Below are 24,863 nucleotides of genomic sequence, written 5' to 3'. Positions count from 1 at the left end.
CTCAGAGAGCCTTGTATTCTAATGATATGTAACAATGCTAATTAACAAACATCATTTATCAGCATTGTCTACCCACAGAGTATTTTTTGCATGGTTAAAAATAGTCTTGTGGTCTTAACTGTTGCATTATATAAATTCTATACAGCTTATACTATTTATTCACAAATATTACAGCTCAAGAGGCTGCCATCAGAATAAGGCGTGCACTATAATCTCCTTTGTTTAAATGGTGAAAATAGAAATTGAGAAAGAATGAGTTCTTACAATCACACCATAGGTTTAGAACTTGAGTCGGGTATTCCTGGCTCCAAATCCCATGCCATTCTATAAATACCTTATTTACAAGCAATTAAATGAGACATACTATTAGAAGTAGTATGGTTTATATGAAATATGCTGTATATACATTTGAGCTATAGAACACAATTCCTATCATTAAATAACAGACCTATGTATAGTAGTCAGTCAGCTAACAGATATTTATTGGGTACCTTCTGGGTGCCAAGAACCATTTTAGACTGTAACAGTGAAGGTTAAGAATCCTCCCTCTTAATGAGCTGGCATTCTAAGAAGAGAGGAGCAAAAAATAAACATAATGTAATAATTTAAGATACTGATAATTGTGGAGAAGATTTGTTAGTACAACGTGATAAAAGGCGACCAGTATGGGATGCTGTTTAGGATAAGGTGATCAAGAAAGGCCTCTTTAAAGAAATGGCATTTGAGTTGATAATCCAATTGGAGAGAAGGAAGTAATCATATTTCTATCTGAAGGGAAGATCTATCCAAGTAGAAGGATAGCAAGTGCAAAGGTTCTGAATTGTGTGAATTCATCAGTTAGAAAGAAATCAGAGTAATCCAAAGTAATCCAGAGTAAAGGAAAGATGTAAATAAAAATGAGGTTAAAGATATGGGCAGGAGCTGAACCATGTGGGGACTATTACTGTACCTTAACAAGTAAAGCTTTATGTCTTACACACGTCATACTCCAATGAGTCAGCTGGGGTGGGTGGTTTCCACCTCAGAGGCATTGAAGATCCCACCCTCCTTTAATCTCATGGGAATACCATCTTTAACACAAGGCCTGAACTTTGCACAATAGGAAGACAGAGTAGAGGATCCCACCAGGGAAACTTTCGCAGACCAGGCCTAGAAATCGCATCCACTATTCTGCCTACATTTCATTGTCCAAACTCAGTCCATCTCCACAAAGGGGGTGGGAAATGTAGCTTAGCTATGTTCCCAAGAAGAAAAGAAGAAACTAGAATATTGGTGAGTGCTAGCATTCTTTGGCACTGGCTCTGCACACATAGTTTAAAAAATGTACAATGTGAAACCTTCCCAAGGTTTTAATTAGGAGAGTAAAAGGAAGCTATTATAGAAATCAGAGTGAGGAGTTATGGTTTTCTGAACTGGTTGTGGCAAGGTAAATAGAGAGAAGTGGTCAGATTTGGAATATAATTATTTTAGAAGTGGTAGTAGAGTTCACTGACATACTGGATATAAGTATGAAATAAGGAAAAGAGTCAGATATCTCTTCTTAATTTCTTTTTCTACTTTTTTCTTCTTTTATTGTTTATGCTATTACAGTTGTCCCAATTTTTCCCCCTTTGTCCCCTCCCCCAAACCCACCCCCAATGCCCACAGTTAGTCCCTGCACTGTTATTCATGTCCATGGGTCATTCATACATGTTCTCTATCTAATCCCTTCACCTTCTTTCAACCTTTTGATTGGGCTATTGGCATAATTTATTGAAAAATAATGGCCTGGAGGAAATTAAATTTGGGAATGAGGTGGGAGAGACTGGAGAGCCTATACTTCTATTTGGAAACATTAAGGTTGAAATAGCTATTAGAATTTGTTCCAAATGAAGATATCAAATAAGAAGCTGCATGTGTCAATCTGGAGCTCAGGGGAGTAACTCAGTTTGGAGAGACAAATTTGAGATCATCAGTAAACAGACAAAATAAAAAATTCAGAAATATTATGTTTTAATACTTGTAAGGAAATAGAAAGAAACATCATTTTCAATACTTGCAAGCAACTAGAAAAACAGCACAGATATATCTTTTAATGAATATTTTTAAATATAAAAACATAAAAGTCTTCATTTTCTAGGAAGACTATATTTTAGAGAAGAATAAATTAATAAATCATGCTATGAATTTACATCAGGACATGGATATAATTTCTTGTTTGCAAATAATACAAACATGGTGAGTCTGGCTGTAATAGTTAAATAGCTTTTATATAATTCTTCATATACATGGATATATAGCACTATACAGACAAATTGTGTATTTTCTGATTTTAGCTCTTAGAAAAACTGACAGCCACAGCTCAAAATTTTAAGTGACATATAGAAAACCAAGATTCTTCATATTACCCACTATAGCCTAAATATGTTAGGTAGTATTAGAACTAGAGCCAATCACAGCCAAAAGAATGATTTGATCATCAAAAGGTTTATTCCATTCTGGAAATTTGACTATATTGCAAAAGCACTCCATTCAATAAAATGTTTCATGTTGAGAAAGAAGGAGCTTATACCCTTTGCAACAGCATGGATGGAACTGGAGAGCATTATGCTAAGTGAAATAAGCCAGGCGGTGAGGGACAAATACCATATGACCTTACCTTTAACTGGAACATAATCAATAGAAGAAAAAAGCAAACAAAATATAACCAGAGACATTGAAGTTAAGAACAATCTAATAGTAGCCAGAGGGGAGTGGGGTGGGGACAGTGAGAAGAGGGGATTACAGGAACTACTATAAAGGACACATGGACAAAATCAAGGGGGAGGGTAGGGGTAGGGGAGGGAGGTGGGTTCAGCTGGGGTGGGATGGAGGGATAGGGAGAAAAGGCATACAACTGTAATTGAATAAAAATAAAAAAATTTTTTTTTAAAGTTTCATGTTTTATTTTTAGTTCAAAATGGCCCATGTATATATTTCTAATTATTTTACTCAATATATGAATAAAAGTTAAAAAGCTTCAGTATCTGACATCCTTCTTTATTAAGAAAGGCTGCATCAAAATATTTTAAGAGTATCTTTTCAGCTTGAACTCACCACAAGCACCACAATGTGATTAGTTAACACATTTTACCTGTGTTAACTAATCAACCAAATAGCCACTCAAAAAAAAAACTGATTTTAATGATTTGTCTTAAAGAGACAAGTTTTAAAAGTCAGTAGCTGGTCAATACAGTCACTGTTTAGAAAAAGAAAAAAGCATTACCAAAGCTTTAGGTAAAAAAAAAAAAAAAAGTGAAAATAGTATAAACTTCACCCATATTGAAGATGAGTTATTGAAAAATATAAAATTCTTATGAAGTTCAAAATTGTGCTATTAATAATTTCTAATAACCTTCTTCTTGGCGCATACATACATTACCTTTAATTAAAATCCCAGTAAGGGGTCTATATAGCACTATTGATCTCTTCTTTAAGGACTATTTTAAAGAATCTATATCTGAAGTAAAAACAAGAGCATCAAATCGCACAAATATCAAGACATTTCTAAAATCACTATGCACAAGCATATAAACAAAAGCTGCCTGGAACATCACAATCTAGAGCAATTTAACCAAAATCAGACTCATTCAAAAAGCTTACATGCAGATCCCACCTTTTCTTCAACCAAGGAAGAAAATAAATGCATTATAAGGTCATATCTAATTCCATCCCTCACAACCACACCAAGTCCCCATAAACAGGAAACAGTTTTAAGGCGCCAACACAGTCCTCAGTGCGGGAATCGCAGCCCTCCTGGATTCACACTATAAATCTCCACGTGTCCCCCACAAATCCCTTGTGTGTGCTTTGTATCAGTCAGAAGGCACAACTCTTCGTTCTCCCAATCCATGGCTTTACCTGCCTCTTATTCCACTTTATATTCACTTTTCCAAATATTACACATACTAAAATGGGGACAACTGTAACTGAACAACAGTAAAAAAGGACATTTAAGCCCTGGCTGGTGTGGCTCAGTGGATTGAGTGCGGCCTGCAAACCAAAGGGTCACCAGTTCAATTCCCAGTCAAGGCACATGCCTGGGTTGCAGGCCAGGTCCCCAGTGGGGGCCACGTGAGAGGCAACCACACACTGATGTTTCTCTCCCTCTCTTTCTCTCTCCCTTCCCCTCTATCTAAAAATAAATAATTTTTTTTAAAAAGGACACTTAAAAAAGAATAAATATTACACATACTGAGACCTATTTCTTAGGATATGTTTTCCTCATATATGTCAATAGCCGCCTTACAAGTTTTGCTTTCACAAGCACTCAGACACACACACACACACACACACACACACGCCGCCACATTCCTTATATTTCCGCCGCATTGCCACACTTCTACGGAGCCCTTATCGTGTTATAATTACACAGTTGTTCCAGGTTCATTTTATCCATTCTGAATGGGTCAGAAGCTTCCTGAAGGCTAGCACGATGCCTTGCTCAGAGAGTAAAGTAGTAGTTGAGAATACACTGGAAAAGAAGTTAGGAGACTTGAGTTTGAAACCCACGTCCACCTGCTTAACCTGTTCCTGTCTCTAAACTTCCCTTTATTCATCTCTAAAATGCATGTATCAGAAAGTACTGTGTTCTAGGATTATGAGGCTTAAACTGATAAGGCATGAGGATCCTACTACAAGCAAAGCATAAACAGACAGCGCTAGTTTTCATCTAAAATGGACTTATTTTATGACAACTGTTCAAAAGATATTTTTCAATTTTTATCACATGGAAGAAAAGAAGACATGAAATATCAAACAGGAGCAAATCCACAGTCAGCCCAGATCCAATTAGAGACCAGGCGAACAGGACACAGACCGAGAAGGTGCGCGGTTGGTTGACGTCAATAAACTGAATGCTACTGCACCGCTTACCCATTTACCTGGATGTCAAAATGGCACAAAAGAATGCTCCAGGTTGAGAAATGTTAAAAATCATTCTTCTGCTGTGAAGGCTCAGATAAAGTGGCTGAAGCCCTTAGAAGTTAAGGTGGTACGTTGCCTTGATTCTCTGCGCTGCATTTGCTGCCAACGAGGAGGGGCCGTTCCATTCAAAATGATTAGATAGATGGAGAAAGTGTAGTTTTATTATAAAGACAGAAATGTGGGTCACAGAGGGGAATATGACACCTGCAAGTCTATTATCAAGAAAAGAAACTGAAGAAAATGAACTTGGAGAGACTGTTTGCATAGAGCAAATAGCTTATATACCTTCATATGTACTATATTACATAGCATAATATTATAAATGACATTCATAATAATGATCCTGAATCATCAATAGCTTTAAGTATTCTCTGTAGTCTTTAATTAGCCAGAGATGCTTATAATACTTGACAGAAATATTTCATACAAAACTATATAAAAATGAAGTTTCAATGGTTTCATTATCTGGAAAACTGTTGTAAAAAAGATATAATTTTTAATAATAACAGATAATTGAAATGTTGCATTAATTAAATAGAACATTTCTTGTAACTCAATGTAAATGGACTAGGAGTTTAAAGAGAGCATTCAAAAAGTGCTAGAGTTGCCAGGGAAGATTTCAGGAGCTGGTAGTGTCTGCATTCTACTTGGACTAATTAGGAATAAGAAGAGGAGGAGATGGAATTGCAGGACAAAGGAACACCAGCGTTACAAATGTGGGGGAATAAACATATGGCATGTTCATGAACCAAAAGGAGACCAGTTTAGAGAAAATAAATTTGATAAGGTAGATATGAGAAATGTCCAAATGTGGAGAGAATTTTTATGAATTTTTTTGAGCCAAACTGATGACAGTTGCCAGGAAGCACAGTCTGGATGGATTGAGAAAATGCCCCAAGAATGGCAGTTTTCCCACTTGTTTACCCATTACAATAAAAGGAGGAGACAAAAGGAGGGTTACATGAAATCCACTGGTGATAAATTAAGGGAGCAGGAGAAAGAGAAGCGGAAAAGTCGCTGGGATTGGATAAAAAGTAAAATGAAGAGACACACACTTCTTTTACATCGGTGGGTACAGACAGTTAATAGTTAACACGTACAGCACACAGAGATGGTATGTGGGGGAACAAGATAATGATGAGGGGCTGGGGAGTACCCTGGGAGTGCCCTGAGGGGTCTGAAGAGAGGACGAGTCTCACATTCCAAAGGTATGTCATGGTCAAAGCAAAAAGAAAATAGACAGGCTCACTTAAGGTAAAGATCGACCTTTAGTTTTTTTGTTTGTTTGGGGTTTTTTTAATATATTTTATTGATTATGCTATTACAGTTGTCCTAATTTTTCCCCCTTTGCCCCCTCCACCCAGTACTCCCCATTCCCTCCAGCAGTCCCTCCACCTCAGTTCATGTCCATGGGTCGTGCATATAAATTCTTTGACCTTTGTCAAAAAAGGTATGGGCCTAGCACAAGACTATCTGCCAATACCTGCTTTCAGTGAGGAATTTTTATGTTCAGACCGTCCTATGTGGTTACTTTCCATCTCTGCATTTGGAGATCCTGCCATGCAGGTCTCCCCTGAGCTTGTCTGGCTCAGTATGTGACCCCTTTTTCTTGTCCACAGTACCTAGTAATGTAGCCGGAATGTAGAAAGAAACTTAAAAGCCATGCAGAGAATTTTGTTCTAACAGAATATGAAATAGATTCATTAAAAGCTTCTGAGCTGGAAGCAATCTGATAAAAAGCATATTTAAGCAAAGCTGTTTTTATTTGTGGGTTTTTTTTTTGTTTTTTTTTTTTTTTTTTTGCTTATTTCTTTCATCATTTGTGTTTAAGAAGATACTGTATCAGTAAGACTGGAGACCAGGAAACCATTTATGAAATTCTGAAACATAACTAGAAAATTATCTTTTCTTGCTTCTGCCTTCCTTCCTTCCTTTTTTTCTTTTTCTCCCTTCCTTCCTCCCTTTAAGTGCACCAATACATGAAGCAATCCTATGAAAAGAGTCTTATCTAAACAGTATTAAAATTTATATGAACGAACATTTAATTATTAATATAGCATTGTTCCCAGCCCCCCACTCCATGTGCACATAAGGAAAATTCTAGCTTAGCTCACTCTGTGTCTGTCTTATCCTGCCTACTGTAATTGGGGGGTCCAAAGAGTTGTTAAGGGGCTTTTTAATTGAAAAAAAAAGTAAGAAGAAGGGGCAAAAGTCTGCAGCTAGGGAAGAGGTCTTTGTGGGATTCAGAAGAGTTTAGAGAATAAAGCATGAGAATGGAAAAGCAAAAATTGTGCTGTACAAAGTTAAACAGCCAAAGAATTCAAGAACCCCCCACAGAGAATGGGAGGTAGTGGTAGAATGTTATTGAGAATTCCTCATCACAGCAGAGTGGGCTCCTAGGCCCTTGAGAAAAACAGTCCTGGGCTGTGAAACTGACCTTAGAAATGGTTTACATCTCAAAGGACAGAAAAAGAATTGATAAGTTTTCTAAAGTAAATGCTCCAAGAAAAGAGGACTTGGGGACCCAGAGGCAGGAAGAGGCCTTGTCTGAAGCCCAGTCAAGCTGAAGGAATCATTCAGGTCTGGCCTGGTCAGGAGTCAAGTGCTCTGTAAGAGAAAACTGAAAGGAAAAATAGTTTAAGGGTTATTACTAATATGAATAAAATTAGTGCCCTTGATGGTATTTGAGAAATATGAGGAAATAACTTGATTTCTATGAAGTTAGTTTTTGGTTTTAATTTTTTAATCACCACACTACTCTGAGAGGAAATGTTAAGGGTTTTGGAGTACTACAAAATAGTATTAAAATACCAACTTCCAGAATAAAAAGTAGCAATATCACATTAAATTTTGACTAGCCTCCTAGAAAGATTGCTAACAGAAAATCATTCTCTAAAGGAAGGAATATATCCTGATCTGAGATATGTTGACAAAGGAAGTCTTCATATTAAAATTTTTCCTGGAAATCAAGAAAACAACATTTCATAAATAGTAATGATGTCGTATCCACATAGAGAAAACACAGGCACACTGACAACTTCCTTTGTCTGTGGCCAGTAAAATAGTGAGATGACTCGTTTACATAACAACATCCCTGTTTAACATGTAATATTTGAGATACAACTATTTCACAAAGATATTTTTAAGTTCTTAGGGGAAAAAAGGAAGAAGTTTCTTTTATTGCAAGTGCATAAGGCTACATATATTTTTTTTTTGGTGAAGTTGGCTTTATACGTGTAGAGTTATATTAACTTTCAAGAGAAAGAGTAAAGACAACTCTCTTAACACAATTGTTTCCTTTTTTCCCCTCGTTGGCTATCTGCTTGCATGAATGGATAAAATATCAAAACCTAGTTTATTCCCCAACCTCGGTCTAACTGCCAAAGAAAAAGTGACTAAAGCAACAAGATACTAAAGACTGACTTTTTCTCCCAGCATTTCAGGTGACAGCCCTAATCTGCAAATGTTCTAATCTCTGAATTTCCCACATCCATTGCTCCTCAATGTCAAGGTCATAGGTTGGCCTTTGCACATCAATGTGGGAAATGTAGGAGGAGCTATTAAGAGAAGGTACCCTCAAAGCATTCCTAAGTACCTAAGTACTCTCATTAAAATCTTTATTTGTAAACTATAACCCCTTCAACAGAAATCACTGACCATCTGTTGGGCTTAATGAACTGCCAGTAGAAACTATTTTGATCTTAATTGGACCTCAGTGTGAATGTTTCTCAGGAATAAACAAATTACAAGTTTCTCTAAATGCCAATTTTCCCCATTGTTGCCTTTTCAGTGACTTTTCATTAAACCTCAGATACTGAACTGTCAAATCAGTAATGCATAATAAGCTTCCTAATGTCTCTAATTCTCTCATCCCTTTCTTCCATATATTTGATTGTTGGCAAACGGGGATTTCCTCAAACATGTTGGACATAAAATTCCTTGAAGTTTCTCCCTACCCCCAATGAAAAGAAAAATTAACCTTTGTCTTTTTACTCCCACTGAAAAAAATGTGAAGGAGAAAAAGATGGTTCATCTTTTCTTCTAGTGGTGGGAATTTAGAAAATAAACTGGAGTAAAATTTATTTATTTATGTTAACATTGTTATCATTACACTCTCCGTGTTTTGAGGAAAATCAAAAGCTGATCTGTCCACTCAATTTAATCTGTCAAAGATTCATGAAGTGCCTTGAGATAAAATATATTCTGCTAAACACTGTGGCAGATTTAGAAAATAGTGTCATACATTTCTGTTCTAATAGTAGCAATTGAGACATGTTTACTAAAGAAAATTTATTTCAAGTCTGAATGTGTTAAGAGAGGCATTAAAAAAATCATAAGGATGATTCAAAAAGTAAATGGCCACCTCCATTTGAAGAGAACCAGAAACTAACATCTCCTGTCACTATAGTTCTGTATTAAGACATGTGACCCAAGATTGGTTTCTTTAACCAGGAAACACTTACAATAATAATAACAACTATAACAAGGATATATTAATCATTAATAATTTATGACTTGAGAGCAATATCTAGAGAACTTTGATCATGAAACAGGAAAGCTTTTTCTTCAATTACAGTTGACATTCAATATTACATTAGTTTCAGGCAGCAAGTTTTAATGTGGCTCTGAAGTAGAGAGGAAAAGTTTGGATCTTAAAAATCACAGACCAGTTTAAAGTGTTATTATGGTGAATACTGAGCACTGAGGGACATAGCTTGAAATGATATAAAAGGATAAATTGTAAAATTAGATTCACAAACATCAGGGATGTTATCCAGAATAAAACCCTACTAACAATTTCAAGGAGACAGGAAATCGGAAGAGAAGGGAAGGATGCAGGAATCTGGGAGAGCCGAGTCACTCCCCAGGCCCTTCTGTGCAGCGTTAGAACTGCTCCGGTCTGGCTTTGACATATGGGCTTAGGGGTGCCTGCAGAAGCATTACATAAAAAGAGGTAGTTCTGTTGCAAAACATCTCCATTTTCTTCTACATAGATGGTTATATAGCTTACGTGATATTTTCCAGGTAGCTATGCCTCATAAGTTCACATATTTTTAAGTTTAATATGAGCAATCCTAGACAAACTAGATACACTCACTAAAAATTTTCTATGTATAAGAATTTTCTCACTAGTAAATACCATTACTGTGTTTGCCAGGACTTCTATCTTCAGGAAGTTACAAGAGGTTTCTGTGTATCTTTCCTTCCAGGCACATCCCACAGCGAAAGGAGACAATGACTTGCAGGTGTCCAACTAACATTTTCCTTTTCAGTCCACACTCTGACTTCAGTCAATGTACCTCCTTGACATAGTTTTCTTGGGTATCTTTTCATTATTTGTCTTACAATATTTTATATACAAGAATAAGCCTGCAAACACCCTGACAACTACCATGACTTGAGCCCATCCAATGGAAAATGGAAATATATTCCACAAAGCATGTTAATCATGACCATATCCTCTCAAGAGTCTTTTCGTATTCTCTTACAAGTTTGATTACTCTTTTTTCCTCTATCGCCTATAGTTATTTGAACCATTTATGTGTTTTGATGAAGGTATTTGGGTACATCATTATTTCTAAAATAATCAGAAATAAATACACACACATATTTCTGGCCAATTGATGTTCATACGTATCATCTGTGGGCTTCAAATCAACCTCCCAAAATATTTTCTAATCATTGTGTCATCTTATCAATTAACAAGCCATTTGTTACACTATATCACTTTGGTAAAAAGATTAAAGTAACATTTAACACACCAGGAAACTAGTTCTAATTACAGTGTCATTCTCCATTCCTTCCCAGCAGAAATGACACATTCCCATGTACCCAGTGACTCGGATGATGACTTAGAAGGTATTGTTCAGGACATTCCAGATTCCATGTGTTTTTTGACATAACCACATTCCAGACATCAGTGTACAGGTGTTTACAGATGCAGGTTTCCATGTATCACATTCTGCTACCACCCCTCTGGCTCCCACAGGTACAACATGGTGTTCATCATCTGCTTTCCCCAAAACAATTACACAGGGGAGACACATTCATTTTGTACCCATGATACCTGAGTCATTAGAACACAGTAATAAAAGTCTCACTTTCCAGTGACAGCCTGCCATAACGTAGGATGAGCATTTTGTTCCCATAAGTTTATCCTGCCAGCCTCGCCTTTCAACACTCCTGGCCATGGGCCTTTAAAAGCATTAAATTCAGAAGTGACTGGAATATCTAAGTCCTTCTTTGGTAAGGACACAAAACTTCTCCTAGTGTTGTCAGTGATTATGGTATTCCAGTAGAATGATTATTAATTACTGAATAGGTCATTTACTTAGAGCTTGATTAGCCTCGTGTCAGTGATTTCTGAGAGTTCCCTCTAATGTCACTGTCTGGGTTAACGTCCCTCACATCATAACCACCATCATGCAGGAACATTATTTCAAGCTGACTCAGTACCCAAAATCATCTCCTAAAGTCTCCACAGGTAATATGGAGTGCAAGGCCATTGCTTATTAAGATACCACATATGTTACTGCCATTTAATGTGTATGGGAATTGTGCAATTTGGAAATACAATCTACAGTGAAAAATACTTTGTTCCACCCTGACTGGTGTGGCTTAGTGGGTTGGGTGTTGTCCCACAAACTGAAAGATCATGGTTTGATTCCCAGTCAGGGCACATGCCTGGGTTGCAGGCCAGGTTCCCAGTGGGGGGCATGTGAGAGGCAACCCATCGATGTTTCTCTCCCTATCTTTCTCCTTCCCTTCCCCTCTTCCTAAAAATAAATAAATAATTAAAAAAAAATGATTGTCCTAAAAAAAAATACGTGTTCCACGCTGAGTCTGTCAATCAGATCCATTTTACCTTCAAATACAGCTAGTTCTGAGTACTCCATAATGCTTCTTATAAACATCCCTTGTGTACCTCCAGAAGAGACTTACTGGTAATTTTGGATCACTGGGTTCCATTTCAACTTTCTTTAAATGCATTCCATGCACACTTACATTTGATACACTCAAAGGGACAAACCAAGCTCTAATATATTTGGCGGATAACAGCAATCTGCTCTCCATCATATCCAGGCAGCTGGTGCAGCCATGCATCACCATAACTTATGCCCACATAGAATGCTGAAACTCTGCTGTTTGGCATCTCTACCCAATAAGATTCATTGGTAGTGTTTCTCCCAAGTCAACTGAGAAATAATGGGAATGGGAAATACTACAGCCTGTAAACAATGAACTCGATGAGAGCTGTAGTTAGGCACAGTAAGCTGTTTCATGAGAGGATACTGCATTGCTTCTTTACTCACATTGTCCAGATGGAGTCCAATTCCCCTTCTTTAGAACAAAGAGTTCAAGGCAGGGGGTGGGGGGAAGAATATAGCAGCCAAGTAGGTGGAAGCTGAGTCTACTTGCTCTTGCCCCCAGCTCGGATTTTCAGCTGATCTTCTGACAATTAACCTGAACAGTTAATGGAATCTTAGCTGATACGAAGTTTTTGAAGCCAAGAAGTACAGAAGTTGCTTTGTACCATCCAGTGATATTTTTCAAGTTAAAGAGGCATGTACACCAGCAGAGGGACCAGACAGAAATCACCGCTCTGGAGCTCCCTGCCCTCTCGGAGCAGGGGGCCCCAGTCCTGCATGGGGGTCCCCAGCCCTAATCAGGAGTGACTTGGGAGGATATACAGAGTCTAGGAGAGCCAGGCTACATACACATAGTAAGCAGCATGTCCATAGCTGTGGTGCCAACCTGGAGAGTTCCAGATAGGGTCTCAATTTCCAAAAACAAGCAGGTTGCCACACCTGGGTCTGTCAGAGGCCCCTGCAGGCCACAGCTAGCCATGACCTTGAGAGCATTTTGCTTTTGGAGGAGGTGGTATGAGCAGAACATCAGACAGTAACAGCACTATAATACAGGTACCACATGGAGACTTTTTAATGAGGAGCTGAAATGTGGCTGGGCAAAGACCCCACACAAAGCTGCTCTACCAGCAGAGACCAGATTGAAAGTGCAGTTACGGAGAGAAATCTAGCAGAGCAGGAGAATACTTCTCTTGGACCCGTTCTGAACCTCTCTCAGCTGTGCCAAGACACACTCTGTCTACAGGTTCTTTCCCACCAGCTGGGCAGAGAGATCAGAGGCTGGTGCAACACAGAGGGGAGGCCAGAAAAGAGATGTTGTTGAGTGGATTGGGGAAGAAAACGGGTTTCCCCAGGCTCAAGACTGTGAGAGGCGCCCCCCCCCACACCCCCCCACCCCCAGCATGAGCTAATCAGCTGCTGATGATGTGGCTGTGGAGAAGAACCTTGCAGAAAGGGAAAATTGACTTTTGACCTGTTCTGAAATTATCTTAGCTGCACCAACCCAACTAGACCTGTGAGTCCATTTCTGCTGGATCCAGCTGTGCAGAAAAGATCAGAAAATTAAGCAACAAAGGATTTGCTGGGCCCTGCCCAGCTCGGCCGGCAAACAACCTGGCGACTGTGCAGAACAGAGCAGTCTGGATTGTGTCTTATGCAAAGGCAGTGGGCTGGGATTAGATGGGCAAGAGTTGAAAGCTTGAGATTCTTTGCAGCCAGGTAGAACCCCAATGCCCCGCAGAGTACAAACCTCTGGGAAGGGAAAGGTGTGCCCACCCTCCTCCTTCAGAGTTGCAAACACCACATCCAATAGGGAAACTCTGCATAAAAGTCCTGCCAGGCTCAAGATACCCCTGCTAGATGTATTTCTGCAGGGGAAAGAAAAGAAATTCCAAAAGGGGCCTTTCTGAACTTTTCTCAGCCCAACAAGCCACACTGGTTCCCCTGGTCCTATTCCACTGAAAACAGCTGGGCAGAGAGAACAGAAATTGGTACAACAAGTGGTATTCAGAGCACCTCCCAGCCTTGGTTCTGGGATCACCATACTTGATATGAAACTATAATACAAGGCCATTGAAATAAAACAGCCTGGTACTGGCATGAGAACAGACACATAGATCAATGGAACAGAATAGATAGCCCAGAAATAAACCCATGTCTTTACAGTCAATTAATATTTGACAAACAGGGCTTGAACATATAATGGAGTAAAGATAATCTCTTCAATAAATGGTATTGGGAGAACTGGGTAGACACATGCAAAAAAATGAAGCTAGACCACCAACTTTACACTATACATCAGAATAAACTCAAAATGGATAAAAGACTTAAATATAAGTAGTGATACCAAAAAATCATAGTAAAAAACATAGGCAGTAAAATTTCAGATATCTCACATAGCAGTATTTTGCCAATATATCTTTTAGGGCAATGGAAATAAGTGAAAAAATAAATAAGTAGTACTACATCAAATTAAAAAGCATTACACCTAAAGAAACCATCATCAAAATAAAAAAGGTACTGACTATATGGAGAACATATTTGTCAATGATATACTGGACAAGGGTTTAATCTCCAAAATACATAAAAAACTCATGTAACTCAACACCAGGAAGACAAACAATCCAATTTAAAAATTGGCAAAGGGCCAGAATAGACACTTCTCCAAGGAGGACATACAGGTGGTCCATAGGTGCACAAAAAGATGCTCAACATCACTAGCTATCAGAGAGATATAAATTAAAATCACAATGAGCTATCACTTTACAATTGCCAAAATGGCTATCACTAACAAATCAACAAACAACAAATGCTGGAGAGGATATGGAGAAAGGGGAACCCTAGGGCACTATTGGTGGGAATGCAGACTGGTGCAGCCATGTGGTAAACAGTATGGAATTTCCTCAAAAAACTAAAAATGGAACTACCTTCTGACCCAATGATTCCACTGCTTAGAATATACCCTAAGAATTCTAAAACACCAATTCAAAGAACTTATGCACCTCTATGTCCATAGTAGTTCTACTTATAACACCCAAGTGCTGGAAACAGCCTAAGTGCCCATCAGTATACAAGCAGATCAAAAACTGTGGTACATTTTCACAATGGAATACTATGCAGCAGGAAAAAGCAGGAATTCCTACCTTTTGCAACAGCATGGATGGAACTGGAGAGTATTCTAAGTGAAATGAGCCAGTCAGTGAAAGACAAATACCATATGATCTTACTTATAAAGGAATCTAAGGAACAAAATAAACTAGAGAGAACAACAGAGGCATAGAATCATGAAATAGACTGACAGCAGTAAGAGGGTGGAGGGAGGTGAGGAGTGTTTAAAAGAAGGGATTAGTCAAAGAACATATATGAAGGACATATGGACATGGACAATGGAGCCATGATTGACTATGGAAGTGGGGGCAGGGGGTGGACTAGACAGAGCTGGGCAAAAGAGGAAAAAATTGTGACAACTGTAACAGCATAAACAATACAAATTTAAAAATTAAGTAGCCAAAAAAAAAGAAAAAGGAGTTCAAGAAATTTCTCCCAGCATGCACTGTTTGTCAACACCTGACCTGCTCTTATTGCAGTTCTCCCTGTGATCACATCTCTCCTCTGTTGCCAAGACGTTCCCCTTGTAACTACTTAGTGCCTGTTCACACCTCTCATCCTTCCCCTCTTGGTTGGGTTTTCTAGTTCAGGTATACTATTTAATCATAGCACAAGTAATAACAGAACTTTTTCTAATGCTTCTTCCTGGCTTGCTCCCTGGAACAAATTGTCAACCCATAAAATTTCCTCCATGCAACAATATCCAGAATTAGTGTTATGCCCCCAGTTATTAATTTCAAGAATCCATGGCAATAATGAGAGACTCTATTGCAGGCCTCTTACTAACACTTTCCTTTCCGTAGCTTAAGCAAAACAGGATAGAATAAGGGGATAATGAGTCAAATGAAAATATTCCAATAGGTATAGACAGAAGAGTCCAATTTCAGCTACTTCAGCTTTGCACAGGATCACAGTCTTAAAATAATGACAACTTTTATTTTAATTTCACTCAAAGTTTATGAAGGTTCTTCCCTCAAATAAATTATTATTGATTACAAGTAAATATGTAGGTAGGTTAGGATAAAACATTAAACCCTAAGTAATTGTTTCTGCTGACATTCTACAGAAGACATAAGAATTCTATGAGATTTTCAAAGAAACTTTCTTGTATGAAGAAATTCCACAGAAGATAATGAGGAATAAGAGTAAAACTACGATTCTGGGAGTGGAGCCACTGAAGTCCTTGCCTCGTCTTTGCACTAAGGTGCTGGAATGTTTTGAGCAAATCACTTACCATCTCCTTTTTTATTTCTCTATCTAGGAGCTAGGATTTTTTCCTGTATTATTTATGTTTTCCTGTGATACTTTAAGAAAATACCCTTGACAGCATCCCAACTCCTTAGCCTGGCACACAAGATACCTCACAGTCTACTTTCAAAACAATGCTCTATTTTGACTCCAGAATTTCTTTTCATGAAGGACCAGATCGTAAATATTTTCACCGTGTAAGCCCATATAGTCTCTATCCCAGCTACTTAAGTCTGCAGTTTTAGTGCAAAAGCAGCCATTCACAACAGTAAATGAGTGAGTATGGCCACGTTCCAATCAATCTGTGTGGCAATGAAATGTGAATTTCATCCAGTTTTTCACGTGTCACAAAACAGTCTTCTTTTGATTTTTTCCATCCATTTTGTGCAGTTCATAGGCCATACAAAAAACAGGCAGTATTCCATCAGCCTCCAATGTATTCTGATTACACCACACTGAATATCTCACCACTTCCCAAATAATTAAAGTATTTTCAAGGTTCAATTGCACATAACAATCCTACATGGTGAATACCAAAACAGCCATCAAAGCTTACTCACATATTGTACTTCTCCTAAATCTTTTCCTATAATCTTTAGATCTCAGTAAGCGGTACCTTCAACCATTCAATCGCTACAGTCACATAACTCATTCTTGTCTCTCTCCCATTTCACATCCAATCCCTGATCAAATCTTCCCAGTGCCTTTGATACAGGGTATGCTTTGCTTTTTGCTGTATCGTCTGTTTCTCCTCACCACAATGCAAGCTTCAAAAAGTCAGGAAATTGTGCCTATTTGTTCACTGCAGAACTTCTAATGCCTCAATCACCACCTATAAGTGACCTATAAGTCAGTAAATTTGTTGATCATATACTATGTGCCAGATTCTACTACTGAATCCTCAGTTCCAAATCCTCATTTAAAATCTCTGTGCTCTGAACTTTCCTTCAAAATTAGTCATTATAAGCCACCCATTAAAACCAAAGAAAAAGATACTCAAATCTGGCATAGCTCTATGAAAAACTCATTTTGGACTCTACTCCAGTGCACAACTTCCATGAATACCAGTGTTAAATTTTTACAGCCCTCTATGAGGTTTTTGCATATCAGAAGTATAAAAAATAGATGCTTTTAAGTATTTAAATCAAAAGTATATGATGCATTTTAATGACTTCAAAAAATGACCACCAAGATGGAGGTATAGGTAGATACACTTTGCCTCCTCAAACAACCAAAAGAAGGACAACAAATTTAAAAACAAAAAATAACCAGACCTGCCAGAAAATCAAACTGTATGGAGGTCCAACAACCAAGGAGTTAAAGAAGAAACATTCATTCAGACTGGTAGGAGGGACAGAGACTAGCAGCCAGGACAGAGAGGACTCACGGCAAGACAGCAGCTGGAGGACGAGACCGGGAGAGGGGTGGGATGGGGTGGTACCACATTTTCATGTTGATAAACCGGGAGGAACAACTGGAAAGTGAGACAGACCGTGCAACCCAGGGTTCCAGCATGGGGAAATAAAGCCTCAAAACCTCTGACTGTAAAAACCTATGGGGGTTGCAGTGGCAGAAGAATCTCCCAGCCACACAGAAGAGTTCGTGGAGAGACCCACAGGGTTCTAGAACATGTACAAACCAACCCACCCACGAATTAGCACCAGAAGGGCCCAATTTGTTTGTGGGTAGTGGGGGAATGACTGAAAGCCTGCTGAGAGCTGAGCAAGCAGCATGTTCCCCTCAGACCCCTCCCCTACAGACAGCACCACAACGCAGCAACCTGGGTTGCCCTGCCCCGGCAAATATGTAGTAAAGGCTCCACCCTTTACTACAGAACAGGTGCACGGAGACCAAAAAAATATGGCCCAAATAAAAGAACAGATCAAAGCTCCAAAAATAGAAGTAAGTGATGAAGAGACAGCCAACCTATCAGATGCACAGTTCAAAACACTGTAAGCAGGATGCTCACAGAAATGGTTGAGTATGGTCACAAAACAGAGGAAAAAGTGAAGGGCTGTGCAAAGTGAAATAAAGCAAAATATACAGGGAAGCAACAGTGAATGGTAGGAAACCAGAACTCAAACCAACAGTTTAGAATAGAATGAAGAAATAAATATTCAACCAGAACAGAATGAAGAAACAGGAATTCAAAAAAATGAGGAGAGGCTTAGGAACCTTCAGGACATCTTTAAATGTCCCAACATCCAAATCATAGGGGTGCCAGAAGGAGAAGAGGAAGACCAAGAAATTGAAACTTATTTGAAAAAAATAATGAATGAGAACTTCCCTAATCTGGCAAAGGAAATAGACTTCCAGGAAGTCCAGGAAGCTCAAAGAGTCCCAAAGAAGTTGAACCCAAGGAAGCACACACCAAGGCACATCATAATTACATTACCCAAGATTAAAGGAGAGAATCTTAAAAGCATCAAGAGAAACGGAGACAGTTGCCTGCAAAGGAGTTCCCATAAGACTATCAGCTGATTTCTCAAAAGAAATCTTGCAGGCCAAAAAGGGGCTGGAAAGACATATTTCAAGTCATGAAAAGCAAGGACCTACATCTAAGATTATTCTATCCAACAAAGCAATCATTTAGAATGGAAGGGCACATAAAGTGCTTCCCAAATAAGGTCAAGTTAAAGGAGTTCATCATCACCAGGCCCTTATTATATGAAATGTTAAAGGGACTTATCTAAGAAAAAGAAGATGATAAAAAATATGAACAGTAAAATGACCAGTAAACTCACAGCTATCAAGAACTGAACCTAAAAAAAATAAAACTAAGAAAAGTAGAACAGGAACAGAATCACAGAAATGGAGATCATATGGAGGGTTATCAGCGGGGGGAGAGAGGGGGGAGAACAGAGGAAAAGGTACAGGGAATAAGAAGCATAAATGGTAGGTACAAAATAGACAGGGGGAGGTTAAGAGTAGTATGGGAAATGGAGAAGCCAAAGAACTTGTATGTATGACCCATGGACATGAACTAAAGTAGGGAAATGCTAGTGGGAGGGGGGTTCAGGGCAGAGGAGAATAAAGGGGAGAAAAAAATAGGACAACTGTAATAGCATAATCAATAAAATATATTTTTTAAAAAGAAATTAAAGTATTCATTTAAGTTACTGTCTCTGCCATATTCTCTCTGCTATAATCTAAAATATCAACTCAGATCTCTGCTATATTAAACCAGTCTCACAAAATGTTATCCATATACAAAAGTTGTTAATCAAACTATGCACTCATTACTATCTTGTGAGGATGCTTTTAAAAAGCTAAATTAGCAAGAAAGCCATCTTTCTGGCAGAGTGTATATAGCCATTGACCCTGAATAAGAGCTATGTGCAAACTGGACAATACCTGCTGTACATAAGTAAGTCAGTGCTTTTGTTACAGAACAGACTGGGGAGAGGGGAAAGGGAGGAAGGGAGTGAACAATATATTATTACCAAAAGGACCCCCCCTTTTTCTCTGGGGGTTCCTCCCCCATACTAGGTTCACTTTGCCCACCGCCAAAGGAAAGACCTTTCTCAATGCCAGAGATGGGTGAAAAGGAAGAGAATTATTTATTTCAAAGTTATACAGACTTAGAGTAATCACTTAATGTCTTCATTAATATACTAAAGTTCTTTAGAATACCCACAAATGCACACAGTCATTCCTTCTCCCTTTGCCCAGTCCGGGGTACCGTATCTCAGGAAAAGAAGTAGAAGTCCATGGTTCAGCCAGCCCCTTGGTTCCAGCACCATCCACTGTGTTGCTGCTGAAATCTCCAGTTAATCCAAAGCCTTGTGGTACCTTCTTATGGCTCCCCAGCATGAGTTCTTTCACCCCTTTTCTTCCAGGCAAAGTCTATCCTGCTGCCTAAGCCACATGGCAAAAAGGAGCAACCCAAAGCCACTTGGTCCTAACTTTGCATGGCTGCCATACCTGTATTTAAATCTCCATGCCGAACTTACTCTGCAGCCCCACTTCCAACTCCTCCCACAATCAGTTGCACCTGCCAGCATTCCTGTATTCTCCCAGCTTTACTGGGCTGCAATAGTAAGTCCAGGCAGTTGTGGTCCTGTGGTGTGGAGCCAATCATCTCCAAGCTCTCACACAGGCACTGTAACCAGGGGGAGTTGCTTCCCAGTTACATCCTGGGTTGAAGTCACTCCCATCCTCCTGGCTCAGATCATGGCCACAGCTATTTAACATACCTGTGAAACCAGTTAAAGGTTATAGATATGTTAAATGAGCATGCCAGAGGTTAGCTGCACAGCTGTTGCCGTACAAAACAGCTCTCAATGGCCCTGCTCCATGTGTCCCATCCCCCTGCTCAGAATGGTGGGGGTGAGGACATCATATATATATTTCTCTAATATTTCCTGAATACCCTGAGTTCTGGACCGCATTGCAAATCCTTATTTGGGGCCTCCCTCTTGGCTGCACCCTGTTACACTTTTAGGTACAAATGTTTTTGCTATGTACGGTAAAATTTATTTGCTTAAATCATTTGGCTCCGTTAGATGTACGCTTCTTGCTACGGTAGATATTAGTGATTGGACATCATTTCAATTGCAATAAGTTTAACTTATCTCTGACCTTCCCATCCAATACATTTGACCCAAATCTCAAAAAATAAAGATAAAATAGCACCATGACAAAGCAATTTAGAGGCAGAAATTCACCAAATGTCATTATTTATTTATCAACTTTATATGTAATCATATATTTTATACATGAGTAACAAATTAATGTTTAGTAAAGATCTTAAGACAGAAAATTGATTAGAAATCTTAATTTAAAATTGCCACATAAAATTTAATTTGTACATATATCTCTCTCCAGAATTGTCACTAGTATGAGCAATTTAAATGGCTTTAAACAGTCCAAACCTTCTTTTTTAGGGTAGGGCCAAAATTGACAAAATGTGAAATTACCAAAGTACTCACAAGATCTCACCATTACTGTTTGTTTATTTGTGCAAATTTTCATTATATGATGACAATTCTTCATACCCACAACCTAAATCAAAATTTAAATACCTTATTCATCACTCCTAGGGTAGGATAAATTAACATATTTTAATTGGCTTAGTAAATTATATATTTAATGGGCTTTGAATGGGGTCTAGAACACATTAAACACTCAATAAATATTGGTTGTTATTGTTTTGGGTTTGATGATAGTATAATCAAAAATTTAAAAATGCACACCCCATATAGATTGATGTTCTCAAAGCTACAGGACAAGTCAACACAATTATAGAATATCAGTTACCTGAAAACAAGTAAAGCAAATCATTTAAAACTTTTATTAAAATGTAAACATATATTCAACTGCATGGTTGAATACAATATTCAATTGAATATTTTAACTAATAGATTTTTAAAAACATTTTCCTATTTATGGACAGGAGCTTTGTGGTACATTTACAGACCCAGTTCCTCTTCCTCTTGGGGATAATGGGGTGGGGTCGGGGGCAACTTGACAAGCACTGATTTATGAAACAATCTCTTTACGCTTACCTACTCTCACTTTTCATGTACTTGAAGAGTAAATTCTCAACACTTTGCTCTGTCTAGCTTTTCATGGGCCACCATTTTTTTTCCTTGCTCCCCTCCTCACAAGAAAGGCTTTATATCCTGGACATGTGGAAGCAAACCTGAGCTAATCCTCATATCTATAATGCTTCCCCTTATTCTGAGCATTGCAGAACCAAGACTGGCTAATACCTAACTGAAAATTCCTAAAATGCAGCTGCTTTTTAATACTTGATTAATAAATTATAATCAGGAAATATTAAGTACCATATATTTGCATCTTGATGAGAATATTGAAGGAGGAAAAATCAAAATAATGATTTCTCATGTTTTTAAGAAGTTCTATAGAATTTAGTGTTTACATCTTGATTACAAAGCCTCTTTACAATTTACAAGACATTCCTCAGCTCTGCGCTCTCAAATCTGATGAACCCAGATGTCCTCATTCTAACTGCGGGGGTTTACTGTGATTTTCAGAAATAGCTAATGAAAGAGAAAATTTTAACTTTAAAATATCTGTGTCCTAGGAAAATGAAATATAACTTTTATGGAGGACAAATACTTGAGAATTATACTCCAAGCTGGTGTATTGACAGCTTTCTACACTGCTTTGAAGGTTTTCTGAATATCCACCTCTCATAGGAAAACTTTAAAAATAAGATCATCTAATTAACACCAAGAGCTAAAATGTGTACTAGGGAAAAATTATTTTTCAACTTAACTTATAAACACTTGATATATATCTAATTGTTTATATTTATAATTGTTTTATATATGTACACATACACATTTATGTATATATACATATGTATACAGAAAAAAATTGTAAAACTTTAAAAAAACTTGATTAATGTAAGATATTTCCACCAGATAAAGCTAATAACTAAGCTGAGGTGAAAAAGAAAATACATTGCTTTTGATACTTTTAAAAATATGACAATGCGTCTATTGGCACTGAGAAAAACAAGATTGGTAAGAAGAAATGGTAATTCTGATGTCATCCTTTTTGGAATTGCTAAAGCATTTTGTAATTGATTCCCACATCCTCCCTGTGAAATAGGCATTATACACATTATATTACAAGTAGTTATTGAAGCAGAAATACCAGAAGATTACTTACTTTGGCTTATTGAAAAAATCCACCTTAACTACATGTAGAAAGATTTTCTAAAAAATTATGCTAGGATTTAACAATATCCTTTTAAAATTGCATGAATACAGACAAAAAACAAAACAGACTGTGAATAGTCTATTAGATCCTTCACTGTTCATCGGTGATTTTACGGATAGTTTGAAGTAAGGCCACTGGAGAAATAAGGCCTAAGTTTTTCTGTAAACATATCAGGAAGGGTATAAATATGAAATCTACTGTTCATATTATAAAATAAAGCCTGTCCCAGCTCCCAATCCATCCATATGAGTTTTCCTGTCTCTCCTGGACCACATGGGCTAGTTCAGTGCTGCATCTGCATCCCTGGGGGATGGGGATGGAAAAGACTCCTTTCGCACACCTCTGGCCGGTCCCCTGTGCCTCTCACTTCTACCTGACAGTGAGGCCTGGCAACCTCAAACCCTTCAGGACTCAGAACAGCTGGGTAAAAAGTAAATCTCCTGACGTTGTAAAAAAATATATATTTTTTTCAACAGTCATAATTTTTCTGTCTTCAGATATCACAAGACTGAGTTAGGCAATTTCAGGATCTAGTGTCAAAGCTGTCTTAAGTATGCTGATCACTTCATGTAGGTCAAAATATTAAGGAGGGGAGAGCAACTCTCTTTAATTTGTATGAAAACACTGCTGGGGTTTGGGGGTTTGCACCTGTTGAGCAAACTTTCTATACTTGTCAGTAAAAACAGTTTATATTGCACACAGTTTGGTGTTATTTCACTTAGCAGATATTTTTAGTGTGGAAATGTGGTGAGAAAGTATGACATTGTTCCCAGTTAGGCTACCTTGAAATTGCGTTCCAATTAGAATGAAAAAATAAATGCTTTAAATTTAATTATCAATGTTTACGTTAAGGAATTAGTATAACAGTCATCTCCCCCGACAAAAAAATAAGACTTTTGCTTTGTTTTTCTCTTTTCTGACATAATTATGGAAGTATATCCATGTATTACAATCAAGTTGAACATTTTTTCTTTCAATGATAAAATTGCCCCACCTTTGGCCAAGGAGCCCTTGGCTCCTATACAATTTCGACAGGACTCCGTCAGCCCCTGAAAGCCGCGTTGCCCCCTGGCACGGCATCTCTCTGGCTCCCCTTTCACATTACCTGTTTCACACCGGGAAAATGCCACAGTTCTAATGAACCTTGCTCTTTGCAGTGAATCATACTTAGAACCCAAAATTAGAGTGCTGAAAAGGCTCGTTGCTAGGGGCAGCATTTTCTTTGTTTCATGAACAAGTCTAGAAATATAGTTTGTAATTAGAAAAAATATATAAGTTCATATGGTTATTTCCATCTCTCATTGAACATTACAAGGTTTTTCTTTAGATTATTTGATTTTATATTGACTTCACTTGCCAACATGAAAAAATTTAAATAATACTACTAAAATTAAAACAACTAAGTAGTATACTGTGTGAAAAATATTGTAGTTTTTTACTCTTTGAATATATCACTCCACGTTATAATAATTAAAACAAAATGGTGACAGCTCAGAATTGTTAAATGCAGATCAATGAAAGAAAACTAAGACTTCTGAAAGAATTTTTAAAAGGCATTTCAGATCAGTAGTGTCTTTGCTTGCTTTGATGCTGTCACAGAATTCCAGAAATAGGGCAGCTTATAAACCACAGAAATTTATTTCTCACAGTTCTGGAGGTTAAAAGTCCAGGATTAAGATATTGGCAGATTTCAGTGTCTGGTGAAGCCTTGCTTCCTGGTTCACAGGTGGTCATCTTTTCACTATAACCTCACATGGAAAGGGGGCAAGAAAGTTCTCTGGGCTGTATTTTATAAAGGCACTAATCTAATTCCCAAGGGCTATGACCTCATCACCTAATCACTTTCCAAAGGCTATGGAAATACATATCTCTTACATGCAGCCCCTCGTCTCTATTCTGGCTGCCACTGCCCTCACTCAAGGGACATCACTTCTTACCTGCAAGCTGGCAGATGCCTGCTCACTATTCTGGCTTCCTGTCTCTACCCATTCCACTCCATTCTGT

Source organism: Desmodus rotundus, chromosome 6, assembly GCF_022682495.2.
Source record: "Desmodus rotundus isolate HL8 chromosome 6, HLdesRot8A.1, whole genome shotgun sequence".
Lineage (NCBI taxonomy): Eukaryota > Metazoa > Chordata > Mammalia > Chiroptera > Phyllostomidae > Desmodus > Desmodus rotundus.
This window is presented reverse-complemented; position numbering follows the sequence as displayed.